The 24023-nt window shown below is 46.8% G+C and overlaps 1 pseudogene across 1 annotated transcript in view; it reads right to left on the bottom strand.

The window, feature by feature from the left end:
* Positions 1-13735, bottom strand: part of LOC308633488 (extracellular sulfatase Sulf-1-like) — a 64158-nt pseudogene extending 50423 nt beyond the window's left edge. The window contains exon 1 of the transcript in view: positions 13730-13735. The product of the transcript in view is annotated as an extracellular sulfatase Sulf-1-like (transcript). The remainder of the gene's footprint in view (positions 1-13729) is intronic.
* Between the last annotated feature and the right edge of the window lie 10288 nt (positions 13736-24023).

The raw sequence follows: 24023 nt of genomic DNA, 5'->3' as shown, positions 1-24023 counted from the left end.
AGACATTTTTGCTTTTTCTCAGCCCAGAACTGTCCTCATCTCCTTAACTAATAGTCTCTTGCGCCACACTCTCCTCTTCCAATCTCGCTCTATCTCTGATGAGTGGACTGGGAAATTTCCAAATTTTTAAATCATGCTTCTTTGTTGATGAAAACCCTATCACCTTTAACCCTCTCTCTTGTCCCTTTTTAAGAGAAGCATCCAGCAGTGCCAAGCCCCACCCTCAGCCCTGTGCTCAGAAATGCCTCTCTTTGCTCCCAGGTCCTACCTGCCATGAAACACTGGGCAGAGCAGTTAGGTCACTTCATAGCTGTCCTGTAGCAAGGCTGGCCCTTCCCCCTGAACCCTGTACTGTTGAGAGCCACAGCCGAAGGGGCCCCAGCAAACTTCCAGCTGCCAGCAAACTTCCAGCTGCCGGCTGATGATTGGCTCACAGCGGCCCCAGCAACATCTAGTTGATTTGCTCCTCTGTGGTGATGCTCATTGGAGATGCTCATTGAGCTGTTTCCCCACCCTTTCAGACTGCCAGGTGATGATTGGCTCACAGCGGCCCTAGCAACATCTAGCTGATTGGCTCCTCTGCGGTGATGCTCATTGGGATGTTTCCCTGCCCTTTCAGACCACGGAGCTGCTCATTGGGGGACTTTTTTGGCTCTGCCCACGCGACCCAGCTAATCGGCCTCAAGAGCAGGAGGATTGTGGGAGGTGGAGAGGCTGGTGGTTGAGAGAGAGGCTTGTGGGAAGCTGGTGGTGGCAGTTGGGCTCTGAGGGTTTTTCCTGAGGAGCTGTTTTGTTTGGCCTATGTGGTTCCAAAAATAAAGTTCGTTTCTTTTGACAAGTGGCTCCTGAATTGTGCCCAGCCAGACTGCGGCATTTTTTTTTTATTGTTCATTGTTCAAAACATTACATAGTTCTTGACATATCATATTTCACACTTTGATTCAAGTGAGTTATAAACTCCCATTTTTACCCCGTATACAGATTGCAGAATCACATCACTTACACTTCCATTGATTTACATATTGCCATACTAGTGTCTGTTGTATTCTGCTGCCTTTCCTATCCTCTACTATCCCCCCTCCCCTCCCCTCCCCTCTTCTCTCTCTACCCCCTCTACTGTAATTCATTTCTCCCCCTTGTATTATTTTTCCCTTTCCCCTCACTTCCTCTTGTATGTAATTTTGTATAACCCTGAGGGTCTCCTTCCATTTCCATGCAATTTCCCTTCTCTCTCGCTTTCCCTCCCACCTCTCATCCCTGTTTAATGTTAATCTTCTTCTCATGCTCTTCGTCCCTACTCTGTTCTTAGTTACTCTCCTTATATCAAAGAAGACATTTGGCATTTGTTTTTTAGGGATTGGCTGGCTTCACTTAGCATAATCTGCTCTAATGCCATCCATTTCCCTCCAAATTCTATGATTTTGTCATTTTTTAATGCAGAGCAATACTTCATTGTGTATAAATGCCACATTTTTTTATCCATTCATCTATTGAAGGGCATCTAGGTTGGTTCCACAGTCTTGCTATTGTGAATTGTGCTGCTATGAACATCGATGTAGCAGTGTCCCTGTAGCATGCTCTTTTTAGGTCTTTAGGGAATAGACCAAGAAGGGGAATAGCTGGGTCAAATGGTGGTTCCATTCCCAGCTTTCCAAGAAATCTCCATACTGCTTTCCAAATTGGCTGCACCAATTTGCAGTCCCACCAACAATGAACAAGTATACCCTTTTCCCCACATCCTCTCCAGCACTTGTTGTTGTTTGACTTCATAGTGGCTGCCAATCTTACTGGAGTGAGATGCTATCTTAGGGTGGTTTTTATTTGCATTTCTCTGACTGCTAGCGATGGTGACCATTTTTTCATGTACTTGTTGATTGATTGTATGTCCTCCTCTGAGAAGTGTCTGTTCAGGTCCTTGGCCCATTTGTTGATTGGGTTATTTGTTATCTTATTGTCTAATTTTTTGAGTTCTTTGTATACTCTGGATATTAGGGCTCTATCTGAAGTGTGAGGAGTAAATATTTGTTCCCAGGATGTAGGCTCCCTATTTACCTCTCTTATTGTTTCTTTTGCTGAGAAAAAAACTTTTTAGTTTGAGTAAGTCCCATTTGTTGATTCTAGTTATTAACTCTTGTGCTATGGGTGTCCTATTGAGGAATTTGGAGCCCGACCCCACAGTATGTAGATCGTAGCCAACTTTTTCTTCTATCAGACGCCATGTCTCTGATTTGATAACAAGCTCCTTGATCCATTTTGAGTTAACTTTTGTGTATGGCAAGAGAAAGGGATTCAGTTTCATTTTGATGCATATGGATTTCCAGTTTTCCCAGCACCATTTGTTGAAGATGCTATCCTTCCTCCATTGCATGCTTTTAACCCCTTTATCAAATATAAGAAAGTTGTAGTTTTGTGGATTGGTTTCTGTGTCCTCTATTCTGTACCATTGGTCCACCCGCCTGTTTTGGTACCAGTACCATGCTCTTGTTGTTACTATTGCTCTGTAGTATAGTTTGAAGTCTGGTATTGGTATACTGCCTGATTCACAGTTCCTGCTTAACATTGTTTTTGCTATCTTGGTTCTTTTATTTTTCCATATGAATTTCATGATTACTTTCTCTATTTCTACAAGAAATGCCGTTGGGATTTTGATTGGCATTGCATTAAACCTATAGAGAACTTTTGGTAATATTGCCATTTTGATGATGTTAGTTCTGCCTATCCATGAACAGGGTATATTTTTCCATCTTCTAAGATCTTCTTCTATTTCTATCTTTAGGGTTCTGTAGTTTTCATTGCATAAGTCTTTCACCTCTTTTGTTAGGTTGATTCCCAAGTATTTTATTTTTTTTGAGGATATTGTGAATGGAGTGTTTTTCCTCATTTCCATTTCAGAGGATTTGTTGCTGATATACAGGAATGCATTTGATTTATGCGTGTTGATTTTATATCCTGCCACTTTGCTAAATTCATTTATTAGCTCTAATAGTTTCTTTGTAGACCCTTTTGGGTCTGCTAGGTATAGAATCATGTCATCTGCAAATAGTGATAATTTAAGTTCTTCTTTTCCTATTTTTATGCCTTTAATTTCTTTCATCTGTCTAATTGCTCTGGCCAGTGTTTCAAGAACTATGTTGAACAGAAGTGGTGAGACAGGGCATCCCTGTCTTGTTCCAGATTTTAGAGGGAATGCCTTCAATTTTCCTCCATTCAGAATGATGCTAGCCTGAGGCTTAGCATAGATTGCTTTTGCAATGTTGAGGTATGTTCCTGTTATCCCTAGTTTTTCTAGAGTTTTGAACATAAAGGGATGCTGTACTTTGTCGAATGCTTTTTCTGCATCTATCGAGATGATCATATGGTTCTTATTTTTAAGTCTATTGATGTGGTGAATAACATTTATTGATTTCCGTATATTGAACCAGAATTTCATCCCAGGGATGAATCCTACTTGATCATGGTGCACAATTTTTTGATATGTTTTTGAATCTGATTTGCCAGAATTTTATTGAGGATTTTTGCATCTAGGTTCATTAGAGATATTGGTCTGTAGTTTTATTTCTTTGAAGTGTCTTTGTCTGGTTTAGGAATCAGGGTGATGTTGGCCTCGTAGAATGAATTTGGAAGTTCTCCCTCTTTTTCTATTTCCTGAAATAGCTTGAAAAGTATTGGTATTAGTTCCTCTTTAAAGGTTTTGTAAAACTCTGTTGTATACCCATCCGGTCCTGGGCTTTACTTAGTTGGTAATCTTTTGATGGTTTCTTCTATTTCCTCAATTGATATTGGTCTGTTTAGGTTGTCTATATCCTCCTGACTCAATCTGGGCAGATCATATGACTTAAGAAATTTATCTATGCCTTCACTATCTTCTATTTTATTGGAGTATAAGGACTCAAAATAATTTCTGATTATCTTCTGTACTTCTGAAGTGTCTGCTGTGATGTTGCCTTTTTCTTCCCGTATGCTAGTAATTTGAGTTCTCTCTCTTCTTCTCTTTGTTAGCATGGCTAAGGGTCTGTCGATTTTATTTAGTTTTTCAAAGAACCAACTTTTAGTTTTGTCTATTTTTTCAATTGTTTCTTTTGTTTTGATTTCATTAATTTCAGCTCTGATTTTAATTATTTCTTGCCTTCTACTTCTTTTGCTGTTGTTTTGATCTTCTTTTTCTAGGATTTTGAGATGAAGTATGAGATCATTTATTTGTTTTTTTCTTTTTTTAAGGAATGAACTCCAAGCAATGAATTTTCCTCTTAGAACTGCTTTCAATGTGTCCCATAGATTCCGATATGTTTTGTCTGTGTTTACATTTATCTCTAAGAATTTTTTAATTTCCTCCTTGATGTCTTCTATAACCCATTGATCATTCAGTAACCTATTGTTCATTCTCCAAGTGATGCATGATTTTTCCTTCCTTCTTTTATCTTTGATTTTCAGTTTCATTCCATTATGATCAGATAAGATGCATGGTATTATCTCTACTCCTTTATATTGTCTAAGAGTTGCCCTGTGACATAATATATGATCTATTTTTGAGAAGGATCCATGTGCTGCTGAGAAAAAAGTGTAACTGCTTGATGTTGGGTGGTATATTCTATATATGTCAATTAAGTCTAGGTTATTAATTGTGTTATTGAGTTCTATAGTTTCCTTATTCAACTTTTGTTTGGAAGATCTGTCCAGTGGTGAGAGAGGTGTGTTGAAGTCTCCCATGATTATTGTATGGTGGTCTATTAGACTCTTGAACTTGAGAAGAGTTTGCTTGATGAACATAGCAGCACCGTTGTTTGGGGCATATATATTTATGATTGTTATGTCTTGTTGGTGTATAGTTCCCTTGAGCAGTATGTAGTGTCCCTCTTTATCCCTTTTGATTAACTTTGGCTTGAAATCTATTTTATTTGATATGAGTATGGACACTCCTGCTTGTTTCCGCAGTCCATATGAGTGATATGATTTTTCCCAACCTTTCACCTTCAGTCTATGTATATCTTTTCCTATCAAATGCGTCTCCTGTAGGCAGCATATTGTTGGGTCTTGTTTTGTGAACCATTCTACTAGCCTGTGTCTCTTAATTGGTGAGTTTAAACCATTAACATTTAGGGTTATTATTGAGATATGGGTTATCCTTCCAGCCATATTTGTTTATTTATGTTACTAAACATGGTTTCTTTTCCTCTTTGATTATTTTCCCCCCTTTACTGTCCTACCTCCCACTGTTGGTTTTCATTGTTATTTTCCATTTCCTCTTCCTGTAATGTTTTGCCAAGGATGTTTTGAGAGATGGTTTTCTAGCTGCAAATTCTTTTAATTTTTGTTTATTGTGGAAGGTTTTAATTTCATCTTCCATCCTGAAGCTTAATTTCGCTGAATACACGATTCTTGGTTGGAACCCATTTTCTTTCAGTGTTTGAAATATGTTATTCCAGGATCTTCTAGCTTTCAGAGTCTGTGTTGAAAGATCAGCTGTTATCCTGATTGGTTTACCCCTAAATGTAATCTGCTTCCTTTCTCTTGTAGCTTTTAAAATTCTCTCCTTATTCTGTATGCTGGGCATCTTCATTATAATGTGTCTAGGTGTGGACCTCTTATGATTTTGCACATTCGGCGTCCTGTAGGCTTCTAGGATTTGGGATTCTGTCTCATTCTTCAAGTCTGGGAAGTTTTCTCATATTATTTCATTGAATAGATTGCTCATTCCTTTGGTTTGGACCTCTATACCTTCCTGTATCCCAATGACTCTTAAGTTTGGTCTCTTTATGTTATCGCATATTTCTTGGATGTTCTGCTCATGGTTCCTTAACAGTCTTGCTGAGCTGTCTATGTTCTTTTCAAGTTGAAATACTTTGTCTTCATTGTCTGATGTTCTATCTTCTAAGTGTTCTACTCTGCTGGTAGTATTCTCAATTGAGTTTTTAAGTTGGTTTATTGTTTCCTGCATTTCTAGGATTTCTGTTTGCTTGTTTTTTATTACCTCTATCTCCCTGTATAGTTGATCTTTTGCTTCTTGGATTTGTTTATGTAATTCATTGTCGAAGTGATCTTTCATTGTCTGATTTTGCTGTCTAATGTCTTCCTTGAGACTCCAGATCATCTGAAGCATGTATATCCTGAATTCTTTATCTGACATTCCATCTGCTGCAAATATTACCTCTTCTAAAGTTGAGTTGACCTGCATTGCTTGTGGTCCTTTCTTTCCTTGTCGTTTCATACTGCTCACGTTTCTTTCTGCTTGGTGAAACTGTTGTGTTTTTGAAATTTCCCCCCTATATATTTACATTGCTCTTGTATAGTTGAAATGTCTCCCTTGCAGGGCGGGTAGTGGCTGTGCTCCTCCTCCAATTGGGGTGATCTGTCTACCACGCTGGCGGGCCGCTGGGTCTGTTCTGCCGGTCGGTCGCAGGTCTGCCTACCTTGTAGGCGTGGGCGGCGGCTCTGCTCTGCACCTCCTCCAGTTGGTGTGACGTGTCTACCACGCCCGCGGACCCCTGGGCCTGTTCTGCTGGTCGGTCATAGGTCTGCATACCTTGCAGGCACGGGCAGCGGCTCTGCTCTGCCCTTACTCCAGTTGGGGTGACGTGTCTACCACGCCGGCGGGTTGCTGGGCCTATTCCGGGAACGGGAGGCGGCTCTGCTCTGCCCCTACTCCAATTGGGGTGACGTGACTACCACGTCGGCGGGCTGCTTGGCCTATTTTGGGTGTGGGTGGCGGCTCTGCTGTGCCCCTACTCCAATTGGGGTGACGTGTCTACCATGCCGGCAGGCCGCTGGGCCTATTCCTCCGGTCGGTCGCAGGTCTGCCTACCTTGTGGGCACGGGCGGCAGCTCTGCTCTGACCCTAGTCCAAATGGGGTGACGTGTCTGCTGCACCGGCAGGCCGCTGGGCCTGTTCCGCCGGTCGGTCACAGGCCTGCCTACCTTGCGGGCACGGGTGGCGGCTCTGCTCTGCCCCTACTCCAATTGGGGTGACGTGACTACCACACCGTCGGGCCGCTGGGCCTGTTCTGAGCACGGGCGGCGGCTCTGCTGTGCTCCTACTCCAATTGGGGTGACATGTCTACCACGCTGGCAGGCCGCTGGGCCTGATCCGCTGGTTGGTCACAGATCTGCCTACCTTGCGGGCGCGGGTGGCGGCTCTGCTCTGCCCCTACTCCAATTGGGGTGACGTGACTACCATGCCCGCGGGTTGTTGGGCCTGTTCCGGATGCGGGCGGCGGCTCTGCTTTGCCCCTACTCCAATTGGTGTGACGTGTCTACCACGCCGGCAGGCCGCTGGGCCTGTTCTGCCGGTCAGTCGCAGGTCTGCCTAACTTGCGGGCTCGGGTGGTGGCGGTGCTCGGCCCCTACTACAGTTGGGGTGAGGTGATACCACGCCGGCGGGTTGCAAGGCCTGTTCTGGGCGCGGGCGGCAGTTCTGCTCTGCCCCCTGGCCTCCACAGTATTCAGCAGGATCCGGACCAAGAAGCAGTTTCCGTGGGTTCTTTAGCCCTGGGCCAGAGCAGTTCTGGGAGCCAGAATTCGGCCGCTCCGGGCTTGATGTATGTTCTGACAGGAGTAGGCTCCAAGAAGCAGTTTCCACGGGTTCTTTAGCACTGAGCCTGAGTAATTTGTCTGCAAGACGCAGGCGAATGGCAGCCTGAAATTTCCTGTTCTATAGTTGAATGAGCTACAATCAGTCAAAAACAGGGATGATGACATCAGCTCTCCAAGATGGTGGCCACTCGCCTCCTCTGTGGTCTGACCAGTGTGGAGAACCGAACTGGACTGCTTCGTTCCCCCGTCTGAAACCCAGAATTCAGCACTGTGTACAGTGATTGCACAGCTGGCAGGAGCCCACAGAATCCGCAGCGCTGTATCTTTGCATTGCTATCTCGTTGCTTCCCAGCACGTGCCGCAGATTCTAGCCATGGGGTGATTTGCTGAATAAGCAGCGTGACCCTCCATGTGGACAAATCGCTCGCGTTTGAGCCCCTGTAGCTGATCCTTGTGCAATGAAAATCCTTCCACTAGGTTTTGGAGCACCCCAGTTTTGATAGAAATTCCTAACAAGATAGTTTTTAGCTGTTCTAACTCATCATTCTCCTGAACAGTGACGCGGTACATGGGGGTGATGCACTCCCTTCGCCGCCATCTTCCCTCAGGCCAGACTGCGGCATTTGGTGGCCCGTACGGGGAACAAATGAGGGTAAGTGATAAGGTAAACTGCTCGCCCCTGAGGGCAGGGCGAGAGGATGGGTAGCCATTTTAAGATTATTCTTTTGTTTTGCTTTTGTTTTAAGTTGCCTGTCCCTGGAGATGTGTAAGATGGAAGAAAAACCGCTCACATCTGAGGAACAGATAGGGAGAAAGGACGGATGGACATTTCAGGAGGCTATTATAATGATTTTGTGTTGTTCCAATTTTGTTTCACTCTGTTTCAGTTTTGTTAGGCGTTATATTCTTAGGTTGTATTATAATAGAAATATGGGATCAGAAATTAGTAAAAAACAAACCAAAAGAGTGTTAAGTAAATTGTTAGAGGAAGGAGGCATCCCAGTAAAATCAAGAGCAGTCAGGGCATACGTTGATACAATACAAAAATGTAGCCCATGGCTTTTTAAGGAGGAGTTGTTAAATATATCACAATGGAACCATCATGGTGAAGATTTAAAAAGAATAGAAAAGAAAAGCCCAGGAACTCTGCCAGTTGGCACATTGCCATTGTGGGCATTGGTATCTTGTTTGCTTAGTCCAAAGCCTTCACTTCAGACAAAGGTAGAGGAAGGAGAAGACATATTGATTCAAGTAAAAGAGAAGGTCTCTCAAGTTAGTCAGAAAGAGGAAAAGATTCAAGTAAAAGAGAAGGTCTTTCGAGCTAGTCAGATAGAGGAAGAAAGCTTAGAGCAGAAAAAGCAATCAGGGGAAAAGTTACAACAGGAGACTGCTATTAACACCTTTCTAACACCAGAGGGCGTAAGTGTCCAACCATCAGTGCCACCTCCATATGCTGGGAGGCCCCCAACCCCTGCAGTTGATAGTTGGGATCCTGAGACAGCATCTCAAGTATTAACATGCCCTGTATTTGAGGCAGGAGGGCAGCAAATTTACCGTGCTTTAAATTTCAGAACAGTGAAGCAGCTAAAAGAGGCTGTAAAAACCTAGGGTCCTCAAGCACCCTTCACTGTAAGCATGGTCGAATCCATTAACAACTTGAACATGACGCCAACAGATTGGGCTAATATGTGTAAAGCTGTGCTAAATGGAGGTCAATACCTGTTATGAAAGGTTGCCAATGAGGAATTTTGCAAGGAGACGGCTAGGTGAAATGCACCAGCTGGTTATCCTCAGAGAAATCTAGATATGTTGTTAGGAAAGGGACCTTATGAGGATCAGCAGCAACAAATTGCATATGATCCTGGCGTATACACACAAATTGCTGTAGAGGCGGTTGGGGCATGGAAGACTTTACAAGGACATGGAGGTTAACAAGGTCAATTATCTAAGGTAATACAAGGAGCTAATGAACCTTATGCTGAATTTGTAGACAGGCTTATTCAAACAGCTACCAGAGTTTTTGGGAATACAGAACAAGCAATGCCATTAATAAAACAACTGGCTTATGACCAAGCGAATCGTTGGTGCAGAGATATCATTATACCATGGAAACAGGAAGATTTAAACACATATATTAAATTATGTAGAGACATTAATGAACAAGAGCAAGTCATGGCAGCTGCAGTAAAACAGGCTTTAGATGCCAGAGACATTAATGAACAAGGGCAAATTGTGGCAGCTGCAGTAAAACAGGCTTTATATACCAGGCCAAGAACATGCTACAATTGTCAACAAACAGGACATTTTAAAAGGAATTGCCCCATAGGAGGAGGGTTTAACAAAACTAGGTATCAAAGCAGTAGAATACCGGGTATTTGCCCATGATGCCATAGAGGGAGACATTGGGCTAATGAATGCCGTTCTCAAACCACCATAGAGGGTACTCCATTACATTGGGCTAATGAATGCCGTTCTCAAACCACCATAGAGGGTACTCCATTATCAAAAAACGAACAAGGACAAGGTGTTTATCCACAATATCGTGGACAAAGGCATCGGGCTCCGTTGCCAAAAAATGGACAGGGGGCCCCAATGCTCCGGGGCCCCAAACCACAAATATACGGAGCACTGGAGGAACCCAGCAACCCCATCAGGGTAGTGACCAGGACACATTGTCCATCAGATCCATTCTTTATAGGACATATCAGGGCACCTACAGGATTGCCTGGAGCCCTTAGTTTGGGCAATGATTTAGCAGATAAAACTACACATGACATACATATTTTCTCTACACTAGAAGAAGCTATAAATTTTCATAAAAGGTTCCATGTCAATGCTAATACTTTACAAAAGCGTTTTAAAATAACTAAGGAACAAGCTAGACAAATAATAAAACAATGTCAAAATTGTGTGACCTTTTTACCACAAGTTAATCTTGGAGTCAATCCTAGAGGATTGATACCTAACCATATTTGGCAGATGGACGTCACACACTTGCCAGAATTTGGAAAATTAAAATATTTGCATGTTACAGTTGATACTTCTTCTGGATTTTTGATGGGCTCCCTTCATGCTGGAGAAAACACTAAAGATGTTATAGCTCATTGCTTACAAAATTTTGCCACTGTGGGCATTCCAAAACAGTTAAAAACAGATAATGCCCCTGGTTATACTTCTACCTCTTTTAAACAATTTTGCTCATCATTTGGCATTACTCATATAACAGGAATCCCATATAATCCACAGGGACAAGGCATAGTTGAAAGAGCTCATCAAACTATTAAAATGTACTTATTAAAGCAAAAAGACGGAATTGGGAAGGGGTATATATTCCCCAAAGATAAACTTAAAATAACACTTTTTACTCTAAACTTTTTAAATTTGGATTCATCAGGACTTAGTGCTGCAGAAAGGCATATGTGTCCAAAAAATGTACATAAGCCCAAGGTACTTTGGAAAGATATTCTAACAGGACAATGGAAAGGTCCTGACCCAGTAATTGTCTGGAGTCGGGGGTCTGTTTGTGTGTTTCCACAGGAAGAACAGCAGCCGATTTGGATTCCGGAGAGATTAACTAAAGTCCTGACCCAGTGATTGTCTGGAGTCGGGGGCCTGTTTGTGTATTTCCACAGGGAGAACAGCAGCCGATTTGGATTCCAGAGAGATTAACTAAAGCGATTTCTACAGACCAAAAAGAAGATGATTTGGCTCAAATCCATAACAGCTGATATCCAAAACTCCAATTTGGCTATCCTTACATCTGCGACAGAACCAGGATGCTTTTTTGATTATCTATTTTATTATTGCCCTTTCCCATATCATGAATTTCTATTTTGTTTTTTGAGCTCATACAGACCTAGGTTAATGTTTTGCTGATCAGTTCTATTTTTTTTTTTTTTGACTATAGAGTTTTTAAACATTGCAATGGAGATTTCACCTGTAAAAAGTTGTAAGGCCTTTACTATTATGTTATGTGTTGTATGTACTATATTATGTGTGCACACTTGTGTTTTGTGTTATATGTTTGAATGTACGTACATCCATATATCATATATGATGAGCGCTCATGAAAAAATGGATCCAAATATTTTTTTTTATTCACGTGATTTAAATGGTTTAATTTAAATTGGGTAAATAACTATTAAGAATTGTTTTAATATGTAAACAAAAAAGGAGGTTAACAGATCTGTTTACTTTCACCTTTCCTTTTCATTATATTTAATAATTCTCACCTTACCTTTTCATTATATTTAATAATTCTCTTCAAGATAATGTAAATTGTTAAGAAAATTGTTTTCTTTTAGTGTCTTCTGGAATGTTACACAATTTTTTCTTTAGCCATTATTGCCAGAATTCCTATCTTCATCCCAGTGCCGGTGAAGACAAAGATAAAACTAATCTACAGCTTCTGCAATAGCCATCACTGAACTGCTTGCAGAACTTGCCTAGACTATGTGCAGAACTTGCAGAACTTGCCTAGACTTGCCTAGACTATGCATTGTGAACTATCTGTTGGTGCAGCAACTTGTGGTAGTGTTGGGGTATTTTTGCTGATGATGTCATTGGTGGTACAATTTTTCCAAAAAGGGCCATCAGTTGGCTTGGTGTATCTTCCTCCCTTCTGCTTCAAAGACCTCTCCACAGGTGTGGCTGTATACTGGACCGGTAGTCAATGACGGGTAAGATCCAATTACAATGGTACCAACCTAAGACAGGAGGCTGACGCCCTGAGGTCAGCTCATCCGAAGACGGGTAAGGACCATATGTAATATTGGACAACCTAAGGCAGGCACTGTCCCCAAGCCACATGCTTGTTGTTTAAACAGAGAGGGGGAGATGTTGAGAGCCACAGCCAAAGGGGCCCCAGCAAACTTCCAGCTGCCGGCTGATGATTGGCTCACAGCAGCCCCAGCAACATCTAGCTGATTGGCTCCTCTGCGGTGATGTTCATTGGGCTGTTTCCCTGCGCTTCAGACTGCCAGCTGATGATTGGCTCACAGCGGCCCCAGCAACATCTAGCTGATTGGCTCCTCCACGGAGCTGCTCATTGGGGGACTTCTTTGGCTCCGCCCACACGACCCAGCCAATTGGCCTCAAGAACAGGAGGATTGTGGGAGGTGGTGAGGGTTGTGTGGGGGTTAGAGGCTTGTGGGAAGCAGTTTGTGTATGTGGGGTTGTGTGGGGGTGAGAGGCTTGTGGCAGTTGGGCTCTGAGGGGTTTTTCCTGAGGAGCGGTTTTGTTTGGTGTATTTAGTTCTAAAAATAAAGTTAGTTTCTTTTGACAAGTGGCTCCTGAGTTGTGCCCAGCCAGACTGCGGCAGTGGTGTGTGTTCCCGGATTGGAGGAAGTCCTCTGTAATGATGGGAAATTGTCCTGGGTCTTGATCCACAGTTCCTGGAAGGATGCTTGTTTGATGAAACGAGAATGCCCAGTGGCATGTCCAAGAAGATCCTGAGCATCGTCAAATATTTGGTGTCCATCCAGTGTTCCCAGAGACCTCAGAAATCATGGGGATGTTAAATTATCTATAAGAACAAAGTCCCTTGAGCAAAATGTGCTAATAGTGGACAATGCATGATGGAACCAGGTCCTCAGTGCTGTTGGAATCAAGATCCACTAACAATTAACTTGTGGTTTTAGGCTCTGGAGAGAAGCCTGTGTGCATGGCAGCACCAAAGGCCCAGTGAGGTGGTTGGAAAGAGGAAGTGCAACATTTTGCCAAAATTCTAAACTAGTGTGTTCTTGGAAACTCAGATATGGCAACAGTTGGTGTACTAATGGTAGCAGGAGAGAGGCTCACCCACAGACTTCACCAAATGAACCCATTGGCCTAGGGCTCAGAGGACACCGAGCAGTGTTGGGCTAAGTGTAGCCAGCCCCAGTACTCAGAGGAGAAGCTAATGGCTGGGCAATGGGCGTGCACCACAGAACTCAGAGGACCCTGAGCAATGGTAGGTAATGCGAGATTCAGGACAACCCAACAAGAAAGAGCAGTGCTAGACGAGGTGTACTCATCTATAGGACCCAAGGGGGTGGGCACTGATGGGTGATGGGCTCTCACACAGAGGACAAAAAGGATATGAGGCATTTTGGGCTAGGGCTACATAGCACAGAACCCAGAGTAGACTGTGGACTGTCAGGTGCATGATGCTCCCTCAAAGGACCCAGAGGACATAGAGACCTGATGTGCAAAGTACACTCACCTTCATGACCTGGAGAAATAGCACTAGAGGGCCAGGGGCACTCACTACCAAGATTCAGGAGAGAGAGTGAGCACAGGAGAACAAGGAGTGCTCAACAAGAGGACCCAGATGAGATTGAGCAATGCTGGGCAAGGGGGCCTCACCCACAGGACCCAGAAGACCCTGAGCAATGGTGAATGTGCAAACAAAGGAAAGGACCCAGAGCATAGTGAGTTTTATGAGGAGAGTAAACCTCTCCCGGAAGACACAGAAGAGACTGAGAAATGTTTTGAGAGGAGAACATAGCACATGTCCCAGAGAAGACGGAGCAGTGTTTGGCAAGTAGCACTCACCCAGAATACCCAGAGGGGACTGAGCAAGGCTGAGTGAGGTAGGTTCATGCACAGGACCTAGAGGAGACTGAGCAATGATCGTTGAGGGGAGATTCAGAGTGAACTCAGAGAAGACTGAGCCCTGTGTGGTGATGCAGCAGTCCTTCACAGAAGTCAGAGCAGATGAGCTCTGGTGAGACAGGAACGCTCACGCACAGATGCAGAGCCCTGGGAAACTGTCAGAGAGTTGCCCTCACCTCGTGTTCTCAGGTAACTTAGGGATGGTGGACAGGGTTGCTTTTTCAAAAATCAGAGGAAGTCCTCCTGGATCAGCAGAAATTGTCCTTGGCCACACATCATATGGTCTGCTCCAGCAGAATTTCTGTTGATCCACAATCCTAGACGGCTGCTTCTCTGGTGAAAAGAGTACGCCCCGTGACATGTCTGGAAGATCCAGACCATATTTGGAAATTTGGTTTTCATGCACTGGTCCCCACAGGGACCTTAGGAACACTGGGCAGGTTAAATCATTCATAAGAGCTCAGCCACTTGAGCACAGGTGTGGTAATGGTGGACCACGAGTGATTGAAGCAGGTCCTTAGCACTGTTGCAAGTGGGATGCACTAACAGTTATCTTGTGGTTTCAGGCATTGATGAGAAGCCCCTCTGTACAGTAGCATCAAAGGCCAAGCAACGTTGTGGGAGAGTGACAGTATGGACACTTCTCCAATATTCCATGGTTGTGTTTGCTTTGAAACTCAGGTCAGGCCACAGTTGGTGTATGAATCTTAGCAGGGAAGGGATTCACCCACAAAGGTCACTAAATAAACCACGAGGCCAAGAGCTCAGAGGAGACTGAGCCCTGGTGGGTAAAATGTGCCCACCCCAAACATCCAGAAGACATTGAGAATTCATGCAAGGAGCGCTCACCCACAAGGCTCAGGGGATCCTGAGCAATGGTGTGTGTAGTGAGCTTAAAGAGAGGAGCCACAGAAGAATAAACACTCTTAGACAAAGGACACTCACCACAAGACCCAGAGGAGACTGAGCACTGTTGGGTGAAGGGCACTCACCCACAGGACACAGAGGGCCAACAATGGTACGTGAGGGGAGATTACGACAGGATTTAGAGAGGTCTGAATACTTTCAGGCGAGAGGTGCTTCGACCCAAATTCCAAGAGGAGTGAGGAGGGATTGGATAGGGGAACACAGCACAGGACACAGAGAAGCCTGAGCACTGTTAGGGGAGGGGTGCTCACCCGCAGGACCCAGAGGAGACTGAGCACTGAGGGGAGGGGAATGCTAACCCAGAGAACCCAGAGGACACTGAGGATCCTGACTAGGGGAACACAGCAGAGGACAAGAGAAAACTGAGTACTGTTAGGTAAGGGGCGCTCACCCACAGAGCGGACCCAGAACTGCTTGACAAAGGATCTGCATCCAGGGGACACAGAGAAACCTGAGCACTGCTGGGTCAGTGGCAAAACCCAAAAGAACAGAGGTCCCAGGGGAGACTGAGCACTGCTGGGTGAGGGACATTCACCCACAGGACTCGGAGGACCCTGAGTAATGGTGGGAGAGTGGAGATAAGATAGAACAGAGAGAGAAGCCTGAGTACTGACTGGTGAGGGGGGCTCAGGCTCAGGACCCAGAGGAGACTGTACAATGGATGGTGGGAGGAGATCTGGAAGAGGACAAGGAGAACACTGAGCACTGGTTGTTGATGGGACACTCACCCATATACCCAAAAGAGCCTGAGCTCTCCAGGGAGAGGGGTGGTCCTCCCACAGAACTCAAACCCTTGGAACCTTTTGGGGACTATTACTCATCCATAGTTTTCAGTTACGCACGTGATGGTGGGACAGTGGTGTGTGTTCCCAGGTTGGAGGAAGTCCTCAGTAATGATGAGAAATTGTCCTGGGCCTTGATCCACTGGTCCTGGAAGGATGCTTGTTCAGTGAAACAAGAGTGCCCAGTGGCATGTCCAGGAAGATCCTGAGCATAGTTGGATATTTGGTTTTCATCCAGTGTTTCCAGAGACCTCAGAATCATGGGCACGTTAAATTATCCATAAGAACATAGCCACATGAGCAAAGGTGTGCTAATGGTGGACATTGCATGATCGAACCACATCCTCATGTTGGGCTGGAGATCCACTAACAACTATCTTGTGGTTACAGGCCCTAGAGAGAAGCCTGTGGGCATGGCTGCACCAAAGTCCCAGCAAAAAAGGTTGGAAAGTGGTAGGGTCAATATTTCACCTTGATTCCACAGTAGTGTATTCTTGGACACTCAGATATGGCCACAGTGTGTGTACTAATGGTAACGGGAGTGAGGCTCACCCACAGACTTCACCAAACGAGCCAGATAGACTACGGCTCAGAGGACACTGAGCAGTGTTGGGCTGAGAGCACCTAGCCCTGGTACACAGTGAAGACGGCTGATGACTGGGTAGTGGGCACACATCACAGAACTCAGAAGACCCTGAGAAATGGTGGGTGATGGTAGATTAAGGATGGGACCCAGAGAAGACTGAACAGTGGTAGGCGAGGTGTGCTTACCCAGAGGATCCAGAGGAGGATGAGCACTGCTGGTTGATGGGCGCTCACCCAGAGGACAAAAAGGATACTGAGGCATTTTTGGCTGGGGCTACAGAACACCCAGAGTAGACTGTGTACTCTCAGCTGGATGGTGCTCCCCCCAGCACCCTGAGGAGACAGAGCCCTGATGTGAAAGGGGTGCTCACCTGCAAGACCCCGAGAAATAGCACTGGAGGGCCAATGGCACTCAACACCAAGATTCAGGAGAAAGTGAGTACAGGAGAACAAGGGGTGCTCAACAAGAGGACCCAGATGAGATTAAGCAATGCTGGGTAAGGAGCACTCACCCACAGATTCAGAGTCTTGGGAAACTGTCAGAGAGTAGCCCTCACCTCAAGTTCTCAGGTACCTCAGTGATGCTGGACAGTGTTGCTTGGTCACTGGTCAGATGAAGACCTCCTCAATGAGGAGAAATTGTCCTTGGCCACAAGTCTCATGTCCTCTCCAGGAGAGTTGCTTTTGATTCATATTCCTAGACAGCTGCTTCTCTGGTGAAAAGAGTGTGCCCACTTGCATGTCCAGGGAGATCCTTAGCCTTAGATGGATATTTGGTTTTCATCCAATGTTACCAGAGACCCCAGAAATCATGGGCACATTAAATTATCCATAAGGACACAGCCACTAGAGCAAAGGTGTGCTAATGGTGGACAATGCTTCATGGAACCAGTTTCTCAGTGCTGTTGGAATGGAGATCCACTAACAATTATCTTGTGGTTTCAAGTCATGGAAAGAAGCCTGTGTACATGGCAGCACCAAAGTGAGGTGGTTGGAAAGAGGAAGTGTCAACATTTTACCAAGATTCTACAGTAGTGTATTCTTGGACACTCAGAGGTCATTGAGCAGTGTTGGGCTAAATACCTTTAGCCGAACACTGCTCAATGACCTCTGTGTCACTCAGTCCCAGTACTCAGTGGAGACTACTGATGGCTGGGCAGTGGACACACATCACAGAACTCAGAGGACCCTGAGCAATGGTGGGTGACAGGAGATTTAGGACCTAACCCAAGAAGACAGAGCAGTGCTATAGGTGAGATGTGCTCATCCAGAGGACCCAAAGGAGGCTTAGCACTGCTGGGTGATGGGTGCTCACCCAGAGGACAAAGAGGATACTGAGGAATTTTTGGCTAGTGCTACATAGCACAGAACCCAAAGTAGACTGTGCACTGTCAGCTGGATGGAGCTACCCCACAGGACTCCGAGGAGACAGAGACCTGATGTGCAAGATATAGAGAAATAGCACTGGAGGGCCAGTGGCACTCACCACCAAATTCAGAAGAGACCGAGCACAGGAGAACAATGGGTTCTCAACAAGAGAACCCAGATGAGATTCAGGAATGTTGGACAGGGGGACTGCCCAATAGGACCCAGAAGACCCTGAGCAAACAAAGACACTGAGCAAACACTGGTGAGTGTGCAAACATAAAGAACAGGACCCAGAGCATACTGAGTTTTATGAGGAGAGAAACCCTCTCCTGGAAGACACAGGAGAGACTGAGAAATGTTTTGAGAGGAGAACATAGCACAGGTCCCAGAGAAGACTGAGGAGTGTTTGGCAAGTAGCCCTCTCCCAGAAGACGCAGGTGAGACTGAGCACATCTGGGTGAAGTGCGTTCATGCACAGGACATAGAGGAGACTGAGCAATGTTTGTTGAGGAGAGATTCAGAGTGAACTCAGAGAAGACTGAGCCCTGTTTGGTAATGCGGCAGTCCTTCACAGAACTTAGCAGAGGAGCCCTGGTGGGAGACGTGCGTTCAGCCACACACCCTCCGAGCTCTGGAAAACTGTCAGAGAGTAGCCCTCACCTGAAGTTCTCAGGAACCTCAGGGATGGTGCACAATGTTGCTTTTTCACAGGTCAGAGGAAGTCCTCCTCAATGAGGAGAAATTGTCCTTGGCCACACACAGGTCACATGGTCCTCTTGAGCAGAATCACTTTTGATCCACAGTCCTGGGCCACTGCTTCTTTGGTAAAAAGAGTGTGCCCAGTGGCATGTCAGGGAATTCCAGACCCATACTTCAAAATTTGATTTTCATGCACTTGCCCCCACAGGGACCTTAGAAATATTGGCCAGATTAAATCATTCATAAGAGCTCAGCCACTTGAGCACAGGTGTGGTAATGGCGGACCACGAGTGATTGAAGGAGGTCCTGTTGCAATTGAGATGCACTAACAGTTACTTTGTGGTTTCAGGCATTGGTGAGAGGCACCTCTGTAGGGTAGCACCAAAGGCCAAGTGAGGTTGTGGGAAAAAGATAATATGGACACTTCTCCGTGATTCCACCATCGTGTTCTCTGTGAATCTCAGAGTAAGGTGACAATGAATATCAGCAGGAAAGGGATTCATCCACAAAGGTCACTAAATGAACCAGGTGGCCTAGGGCTCACAGGACTCTGAGGCCTCATGGGTCAAGAGTGACCACCCCAAATACCAAGAGGACATTGAGAACTCCTAGAACGGAGCACTCACCCAGAAGGCTCAAGGGACCCTGAGCAATGGTGAGTGCGGCAAGCATAAGGAGAGGACCCACATAAGAATGAGCCATCTTAGGTGAAGTGTACCTGCCTGCAAGGTTTGAGGCTACTGAGAAATGGTTGGCTAAAAGAACACTGCACAGCACCCAGAGAACCCTGGGGACTGTTAGGCGAGAGGCCCTCACCCACAAGACCCAGAGGAGGCTGAGCACTGCTAGGTGAGGGGCGCTCAGGCACAGGACCCAGAGGAGACTGAGCAATGGATGATTGGAGATCTGGAAGAGAACACAGAGAACACTGAGCACTGGTTGTTGATGGGAAACTCACCCATATACCCTGAGGAGACTGAGCTCTGCTGGGAGGGTGGCGCTTACCCACAGGACTCAAACCCTTGGAACCTTTTGGGGACTATCACTCACCCCAAATTTTCAGTTACCCAAGTGACGGTGGGACAGCGGTGTGTATTCCTAGGTTGGAGGAAGTCCTCGGTAATGATGAGAAATTGTCCTGGGCCTGATCCCCAGGTCCTAGAAGATTGACTGTACAGTGAAAACAAGCGTGCCCAGTGGCATGTCTAGGAAGATCCTGAGCATAGTTGGATATTTGGTTTTCTTCTAGTGTTCCCAGAGATCTCAGAAATCATGGGAATGTTAAACTATCCATAAGAACACAGCCACTGGAACAAAGGGTGGTAATGGTGGACAATGCGTGATCGATCCAGGTCCTCAGTACTGTTGGAATGGAGATCCACTAACAATTATCTTGTGGTTTCAGGCCCTGCAGAGAAGCCTGTGTTCATGGCAGCACCAAAGGCCCAGTGAGGTGGTTGGAAAGAGGAAGTGTCAACTTTTCGCCAAGATTTCACAGTAGTGTGTTTTGGATACTCAGATACAGCCACAGTGGGTGTACTAATGGTAGCAGAGAGAGGCTCACCCTCAGACTTCACCAAATGAGCCTGATGGCCTAGGGCTCAGAGGACACTGAGCAGTGTTGGCCTAAGGGTAACCAGCCCTAGTACTCAGCGGAGATGGCTGATGCCTGGGCAGTGGGCACACACCACAGAACTCAGAGGACCCTGAGCCATGGTGGGTTATAGATTAAGGACAGGACCCAGAGAAGACTGAGCAGTTGTACATGAGGTGTGCTCTCCCACTGGACCCAGAGGTTGCTGGGCACTGTAGGTCATGGCCGCTCATCCAGAGGACAAAGAGGATACTGAGGCATTTTTGGCTAGTGCTACATAGCACAGAACCCAGAGTAGATTGTGCACTGTCAGCTGGATGGAGCTACCCCACCGGACCCTGAGGATCAGAGACCTGATGTACGAGGAGTATTCACTTGGAAGATACCAAGAAAAAGCCCTGGATCCTAAGTGGTGCTCACCACCATGATTCTTGGGAGACTGAGCACTGGTGAACAAAGAGTGTTTGTGAAGAGGTCCCAGGTGTGATTGAGGAATGATAGGCGAGCAGTGGTCACCCATGAGATCCAGAGGTCTCTGAGCAATAATGGATGAGGCAACATTAAGGACAGGACCCAGAGAATACTGAGTTTTGTAGTGAAGAGCCCTCACCGCAGAGCTGAGAAGATAGGAATGTTTTGCTAGGAAAACAGCACAGGACCGAGGGATATTTGAGGACTCTTAGGATGCAGTGTTCCCCACAGTCCCAGGAGGAGACTGAGACCATCTCTATTATGGGAAGTTTCTCTCAGAACAGAATGGAGAGTTAGTAGGGTGGTTCATGGGCTCTCATTCATTAGACTCAGTGAAGACTGTGCTCTGTTGGTGGCCCACAGTATAGTTAGCATCTTTAGTACTCACATTTTTCCTTTCCCCATGTTCTTAGGTGAGGTTGGTGCTCATCTCTTGGTCTCCTTCCATCTTTCCTGGTCTCTGCCTCACAGTGTCCTCTCCCCCTGGTGGTCTGGCAACAGTCTCCAAGCAGTTTGTTGGGCTCTGCCCACCCTCTCTCCTTTCTACCTATGACATTGTGATGTCATAATGGCCTTGGAGGAGGGTCAGGTTCAGTTGCTGATGCTACTGTGGGCTTGGAAAGGGTATGGAGGCCCTCAGGACCAGCTGTGTCCTTCAGTCTAACCTTTCCTTGGACTTAATGTCCTCTGCTTCCACTGGTTAAATTAGTAGACCTGAAGAATCTGTGTCAAAGTCTATTAATGGTTGTCCCTTGATTTCTGTGAATGACTTTGGTGGGGGTGCTGTCCTGGACATCAGTGATTTGGAGTTACAATGTGACTTGGAGATTGGGTATGAGAGCCTCAGTTTCCCAACCAGCCCCTGCTAAATCCAGGGGCCTCCTTGTCTCCGGCTTTCTCAATTGGGTTCCTGGGCCTGCTCTGTAAACCTTGTTTCTTCTGGGCTCAGCCCTGGGACCCTACTGTGTGTCCCTCTTCTTCCCTCTACTTCCAGATATTATCTCGCCCTTGCATATACTACTTGGTGCCTGGCCCTTCTGGAACTCCACCCAGCCATCCTGTTCTGGGTCTTCTGACTCTGACAGCAGGATTCCCACAAGATCCTTGTGTGGTCCTCATTGAAGGGCGGGAATAAAGTCCCACCACAGGGTCAGGATCTGTCCTAGTTCCTGGGCTGCTCGGCCCAGGGCATTTGTGACAAGGCAGAGCCTACACCTCTGCCACAGACTCTGCCATTGTCCCCAGTGCTACACAGTTGGGGCTTGTTCTTGTTAACCCCATGCCTCCCCACACAGATTTCCCCAGAGTGCTGTGGTTTTAGAGGAGACTGAGATGTCTGGACCCCCTGGGAACAGAAAGGACCCTGGTGTGGCTTTAGGACAGTAGCACCAGCTGGGGTGGGGAGGGTGTTGCCTGGGTGCAGAGGGGCCCGGGTGATCTCTCTTCCTCACCTTCCTTTTCCACCTCCCTCAGAGTTTCTGGGGTTTACCAAGAACTTCAAGGAGCCTGGTGATGATTCAGAGGCCAGTGTTCCCAAACCCCAGTGTCCTCAAAAGATGGAGAATGGTGTGTTCACGTCACAGAAGCAGCCTCGGAACCTGGACCCTGCCCTGAGTCCCTCTCGCCTTCAGCTCATCTCCTTTGTCAGGATGGGGAGGGACCTTGGGGCTCTTTGTTGTTTTGTTCTGAGACATTCTCCAAGTTGCCCAGGGTGGCTTTAAACTTGATCCTTCTGCCTCAGCCTCCTGAGTAGGTGGAATTATAGGTGTGGGCCACAGTGCCCAGCCTCAGCCCCCTTCTTGTTAAAGACCTTCTTGTTAAAGACCTTTACAATGGCCTAGTGTTGGAGAAGCTGCAAGAGTCAGACCCACACTGATGATAGCCAGGAAGCACAGTGGCTCTAAAGTCTCTCTCTCACACACACATACACACTTGTGCTCACGTGTGTGCAAGTCTGAAGCTTGGTCTTCCTCTCTTTGAAAAGGGCCAGGCACACAGCCCCTGAAGAGGCTGCCTGTTGAGGGCCGAGCACCCTGGTGGTGGCCACTCAGCGGCTCCTGCGTGCTCCTCCGTGTCCCAGCCTTCCCTCACCGTGGCCGGCACCATCTCCACCTCCCTCCCCAGCGGGGGGGGGGGGGGGCGCGTCAGGGTGCCGCACGCTAGCGGGCGGGGATCCACGCTGCCCGTGGGCTGAGGCGAGAGCGGGCCTGGTCCACAGGCGGTGGAGCAAGGAGCAAACCACTCTGAGGAGGCAAGATAGAGGGGCCCAGGCTCCACCCGCTCAGCTGATTGGCTCCTCTGCGGTGACGCTCATTGGGCTGTCTCCCCCGCCCTTTCAGACCACGGAGCTGCTCATTGGGGGACTCTTTTGGCTCCGCCCACACGACCCAGCCAATCTGCCTCAAGAGCGGGAAAATTTAAAAATGACCTAAGCGTTCCGGTAGAGAGTGCTGGGGGAAGTGCCCGGAGGTGGCGGTGGAGCTCTTGGAGAATTCCTGGAGAGCTAGGGTGGTGCTGAGTGCGTGCTAAAAATAAAGTTCGTTCCTGCTTGACAAGTGGCTCCTGAATTGTGCCCAGCCAGACTGCGGCAGCTGCCCACATCTTTCAGGGCTCCAGCGGCTCATGTGGCTGCCACCCCACCTTCTAGCCCCCACATGAGGGAGCTCCAGGCTGGGGCGGCCCCATAAGGTTTGTCACACAAAACTCCCCACAGTGGTCTCTGGGCCCCAGAAGGGAGGGAGGCCCACCATATCCCAGTGAGATCTCCCCTGATGGGGGCTCCCACAGTGTCTCCCACTGGTGGTCCCTATCTGTAGCTGGGGAACTTGATAATAAATGGTTTCCTGTCTGCGTTCTCAGGCCATCCCTTTTCTCTCTGTCCTAACCTGTACCACCAACTAAACTTCTGGCATCAGGTGCCCCGGCTGGAGGCTGATGCTACAACCTCTGCTCCTCATGTTCGCCATCTACAAGATTTCCTTTCAAAGAAGAGTTTACATCCCAAATGTGTGCCTCATGCCAGTCGCAAAGCCCACTCTGTGGCTTGTCTTCCTGAATAAATCTCTGCCTGTGTCTCTATTGACAGGTCCTGAATCCCTTTCTGCAGCAATTCAAGAATCTGCTGAGGCTGAGTGAAGTCCCCTTCTCCCTTCTGGAGGCCTCCTCAGACCCCATCTGGTGACAACAGGATTCCATCTCAGAAACACACAGCCTTCCCCTCAATGGGCCTACAGGTGTGGTGGCCCTGACCTTACACTCCCTGGTGTTCTGGGCTTCCTGAGACATGTGCCAGGGGGTTTCTGGTCCTTGGGCTACAGGCTAGGAAGGAACCCGTTCAGCAGTACACTCACTGCCCCAAACTCTGTGAGAGCTGGGACCTGGGCTCTGTTCCCAGACCAGCCCCTGCCAGGAACCACAGCACTTCATCAGAACTCACCTGAGCAGACTGCCCAGAACTCCAGACCCACTTCAGCTAG

The sequence above is a fragment of the Spermophilus citellus genome, assembly GCF_964194105.1.
Source record: "Spermophilus citellus genome assembly, chromosome: 14".
Taxonomy (NCBI): Eukaryota; Metazoa; Chordata; class Mammalia; order Rodentia; family Sciuridae; genus Spermophilus; species Spermophilus citellus.
Note: the sequence above shows the minus strand (reverse complement) of the source record. Positions and strands in the feature narration are given on the sequence as shown.